Source organism: Pongo abelii, chromosome 9 (assembly GCF_028885655.2).
Source record: "Pongo abelii isolate AG06213 chromosome 9, NHGRI_mPonAbe1-v2.0_pri, whole genome shotgun sequence".
Taxonomy (NCBI): Eukaryota; Metazoa; Chordata; class Mammalia; order Primates; family Hominidae; genus Pongo; species Pongo abelii.
This window is the reverse complement of record NC_071994.2, coordinates 92,454,307-92,459,577: the sequence shown is the minus strand read 5'-3', so window position 1 is coordinate 92,459,577 and position 5,271 is coordinate 92,454,307. Positions and strand designations below refer to the sequence as shown.

Sequence of the window (5,271 nt, the reverse complement as noted above, 5' to 3'; positions counted from 1 at the left end):
TTGGACTTTATTGCAAGCAGAACTGCTATGATGTGCTTTTAGCACTGGAGTGAGTTCCAGGCTAAGAACAGAAAGTGGCTTCTCTGCTTTCCCTCCCAAGCACAAATGTATTCACCTTGCAGACTTGAATCACTGAAGATGTACGCCAGCTGTTACTCTCATTTTGGGAGACACCCTGTGGACAGCATGAAGACTGTCCCTGATCAAAGTCTTTAGTAAGCAGGAAGGAGTCAAGGTTAAAGAATGTGTTTGCTTACCCTGAACTACAGTATTTTGGAAAATGAACCAAGCCTGTCCTGCCTGCTTCTGTAATCTGGTGCTCTGCATCCAGATCTTGGCCCTTTATGGACACCACCGTCTGTTACTCTGACGATTCTCTGCTCTGTTGGGAGTTCAGACGTGGCACCTTATTTCACTTCTGAGCTACCCTCTGCTGTCCAGAAACTTAGTGGACCTGTAGAATTATATTGTTCTGCTAAACCTGCCACCACTCACATCTCAAGGTCGCATAATGGAAAAAATAGAATAGAAACATGGAATATATTAAGATTCATCAGGGGACTTTGACAATTTTTTTTCTCTTAACTCCTCCCCTTTGGGTTACTACCAATGCATTTTCAACAATAGGTCAATGTTGTCGTACGTGGCCCTGTAACAGTATCCACAGCAGTTGTTGGTGACTTTGATTCATCCACAAAGCATTTTATTACAGCAAAATAATAAAGGTGCCAGCTTCATTGGCTGCAGGGTACCAGAGAGTAACCCCAAAGCTGAGGTGTGTGCTAAAATCCAGTGGAAGTGGTTGAAGCCTTCCACGAAGAATTACTTAATCCCTCCACGAGAACATCTTTAGATTTTGAATGTATCCTTAGAGGACAAGGGATCACACGAATGTGCAGCTTATAATCTGGCCACACATGAATTAAAAGTTGAACCCATTGGCCAAAAGCTCCTTGTGAGTCACCTTTCTTCAGATGATTTTGGCATTCTTCCCCTGCTCGTTCACAGGTGTTAGCTGTTCATTCACATAGCCCTGCAACTTTGGAGTGTATGTTTAGTGGGGTCCTGGCTCCTCAAGTGTGTTGACTAAAGAACAGGCAGGATATTGCCCCGGGAAGAAACTGGAGAAGGTTGTATTCTCATCTTGCCATAGATAGCATTGACCCAGTGGACTCTGGAAACGATTCCTGCATGGTGGGAAACAACTCTGGAGATGTAAAATATGTGGCATACGTGATTAATGTACTTGAACAGGCTCCTACTCTAAGGGACTACAGGATCAGATAGTGTCTCTCTTTTCCACAGTACACTTTATCTCTGATGTTTGTAGGAACCCAGCTGCCAGCCATAACTGGTTTCATAATGCACAGCCTAATCATCCTTCCTCAAGACATCGAACTGCAGGAAACTAACTGAAATTCAGTGGGGTTATTATGCAAGATACTAGGCTACATCAGTGTTTAGGAGATAATGAGGCTGGATGTATGCAGTCTACTGGAAGACTTGAAATAGGAAAAGGCCATGGATTCAAGCAAGTTATAATTATGGCACCAGCAAGCATAAAAGTGGTAGATGGAGACTTTGTTTACTCTGTCCTGCAATGCTACCAGGCTGCTGGGTCCGGTCATTTGTTGGTATGACATCCACGGATTGATAACCAGCCATCTGTCTTAAGTCCTTAGATCTAAATCCCAAAAGTCACACTTCTCAAGACCTGGAATCTCGGACCTAGAGCCTGTCTATTTCATCATGTCCCAAGCTGGCTTGAGCTCTCTCCATACTCAGGCTGTGATGCAGGAGCATGTGGAGAAATACATCTGTGAAGCTATAAATGAACATGGTACCAGCCAGGCAGAACCACCTCTCATGGTTGTTCCTTTTGAAACAAACAAAAGCAGAAACAGTCACACTTTTTGATGTTACTCAGAATAATGAAAAAAATAAGAGGTGGTTCAGAAAGTGGATTCTTCAGCTCATTTCCAGAGAAAGTACATCCCAGTGCAGTGGAATCACCATCAGAGAAAAATGCTGGTGGCATCTCTGTTCCTGAGGTCCCCATCAAATTGAAACCCTACAGACCCCCATAGCAGATACATACAACCTGGTGTGGAGGGCAGGCAAGGGAAGTGGACTGCCCATCAATGCCTACTTTGTGAAGTATCAAAATCTGGAGTATGAAGTTGGTGTGGTGGGAAGTTGGCACAGGGTTTGGATCCCAGGAGGTGAAAGGGAGCTTCATTTAGCTGAAATGGAGCCATCTAGCCCTTATGAACTCTCGATGGTAGCAAGAAGTGCTGCAAGTGAAAACCCACCTGCCATTTTTACCTTTTGAACCAGCAAAGAAAAACAGCACCATCCAAAAACACCCAGGCATCCTCTCAATCCACAGGCACCCCCGAGTATCGTGTTGTTTCAGAAGCTTCAAACAACAATTTTGGAGTGGTGCTTACAGATTCGTCTAGGCACAGTGGCGCTCCAGAAGCACCAGATCACCTGATTATCTCCACTGCATCAGAGACGTTGGTCTGTGTCACTTGAATTCCTTGGGCAAATGGGAATTCTTCAATCGCTGCCTTCAAGGTCAAATATAAATGGATGAGGACCAGTGACTGGCTGGTGACAGCTGAAGATGTCCTTCCTTCCAAAATTTCTGTGGAAGTTTGTAGTATAGAACCAGGTTCAACATACAAATTTAGGGTCATTGCTATCAACCATTATGAAGAGAGTTTTCAGAGTTCAGCATCTCATCCGTATCAGGTGACTGGGTTCCCCAAACTTTGTTCCAACTGTCCAATAATGGACCTCACATTGTATACACAGAGGCCGTCAGCGTTACTCAGATTGTGCTAAAGTGGACATACATTCCGTGAAATAAAAATAACACTTCCATTCTTTTATATCTATTACCGACCCACAGATAACGACAATGAAAAAGTTTATAAGAGGGATGTTACAGAAGGTTCAAAGGAGTGGCACATGATTGGCCATCTGCTGTCAGAAACTTCCTATGGCATTAAAGTGCAGTGCTTCAGTGAAGGAGAAGAAAGTGAGTTTAGCAGTGTGATGATCTGCGAGACTAAAGTCAAATGTGTTCCTGGAGCTTCTGAGTAACCGAAAGGCTTGAGTACCCCTCTGAATTCCTCAGGAAGTGAAGGAAATGTGAGGCCAGCAACCAGCCCTGACAGAAGCAGTGACCTGTTATATCTGATCCTTGGCTGGATGCTGGGTGTCTTGGGCCTCATTCTTATGGTTTTCATTGAAATATGCCTGTGGAAGAATCGCCAGAAGAATATCATACAGAAATATGACCCTCCGGGATACCTCTATCGAGGATCAGATATTAATGGGCAGGTGATGTAATACAGCACTCTCTCAGGAGCAAATGAGATAAATGGAAGTGTTCATGGAGGCTTACTGAGCCATGGCGGTCTCAGCAGTGGCTGTTCCCACCTTCACCATAAGGTTCTCAATGGAGTCAGTGTAATTGTGAATGGGAGCTTAAATGGAGGACTTTCCTCTGGGCACACCGACTCTTACAGCAATGGAAATGGAGCTGGAGGTTGTAATCCTAAGCAAATTAACGCAGGATCAGAAAATTAAATGCTGTTATGTTCTCACTTATTATTGGGAGCTAAGCATTGAACACAGAGACATCGGTATGGGCAAAATAGACTCTGTGGTCTACTTGTGAGTGGAGGGAGAGAGATGGATTTAAAAAACTACTTATTGGAGGCGGCCTCTACAGCTGGCCTCGCTTGTCTCTCACAGGATCCCTCCTTTTGCTCCTGGCATGCTCCGGGCAGCCCTGAACCCGCCCGGTTACATGTCGACTCCCCTCCGCCTGGAGGAGCGCTGCCGCGGGGGCGTGCCCCAGGTCCCCTGCCCTGAGCCCTGATGCCGGGCTCCAGAGTCAAGGTGCCAGAAGAACCAGGACCCAGCGGCCGCCTGACCTACCCAGCGCCTGCGTCCTGGCCTGCAAGACACCGCGTCCTCCTCTGCCCTGCGTGGTGCGTGGAGGGGCCCCTTGGGATCGCAGCCGCTGCCACCATAGCCACCTCCATAGTAGCCGCCGTGGCATCGGAGGGAAGGACCTGAGGGTGGCTTTCCCAGCCGGCTGCCCCACAGGATCTCTGGATGCTTAGCCTGCAGAGCGGAGAGATCTAAAAAGAAGGCATGACTTAACAGCTTATCTTGTAGGAGAACAGCTCAACCCAAAGGCAGATTGCTAGTCTGGACTTTATTACAAGCAGGCCTGCGGTGATGTTTATAGCACTGAAGTGAACTCCCTTGTAAGTACAGAAAGTGGCTTCTCTGCTTTCCCCCCGAAGCACAATCATATACACCTTGCAGACTTGAATCACTGAGGATGTAAGCCGACTGTTACTCTGAGTTTTGGAGACTCCCTGTGGACAGCATGAAGACTGATCAAAGTCTTTAGTAAGCAGGAAGGAGTCAAGGTTAAGGAATGCGTCTGATTACCCTGAATTGTAGTACCTTGGAAAGGGAACCAAGGCCCGGGTTTTGCTCTGGAAGCCTGCCTTGCCTGCTTCTGTAATCTGGCGCTCTGCAGGTGAATCTTGGACCCACATGGACACTGCTGTATGTTACCGTCGTGATTCTCTGCTCTTCCATGAGTTCAGACTTGGCACCTTATTTTACTTCTGAGCCGCTCTCTACCGTCCAGAAAAGTGGTGGACCTGTAGAACTACATTGTTCTGCCAAACCTGTGGCCACTCATAGCTCACGGTTGCATAATGGAAAAGTGTAGGATGGAAACATGGAACATATAAAGATTCATCAGGGGACTTTGACAAATATTTCTCTTAACTCCTCTCTTTTGGGTTTCTACCAATCCCTTGCCAACAATAGCGTTGGTATTATTTTGAGTGGCCCCCTAACAGTATCCGTGGCAGTTTTTGGTGATTTTGGTTCATCCGCAAAGTGTGTTATTACAGAGGAGGAAAAAAGTGCTGTCAGGATAATAGAAACGATGTCAGCTGTTATCGCACAGAAAATCCAGAAGAGTTCAGCAGAGAAGACAGCTGTGTCTATTCAGAAACAGACAGCAAGAATTTACGTTGGAATCCTCTTATTTTGCCACCTATCTCAGAGGACGGTGCTGAAAAGACAACATGGCCTCCGCCTGGTGTTCCTTTGGATGGCCCCTCAGTGGTCCTCCAGCAGCCCCAGGAAACCGGAGGATGTGCAAACAACCAGTCATCTTCTAACTTCAAGCCTGTAACCAACTGCACAAAACAGGCCTGGGAGTGA

The 5,271-nt window shown here is 46.4% G+C and overlaps 1 pseudogene; it reads left to right on the top strand.

Moving 5' to 3' along the window:
- The first annotated feature begins 312 nt into the window (after positions 1-312).
- On the top strand, positions 313-5,271 carry LOC100458332 (cell adhesion molecule-related/down-regulated by oncogenes-like; annotated as a pseudogene).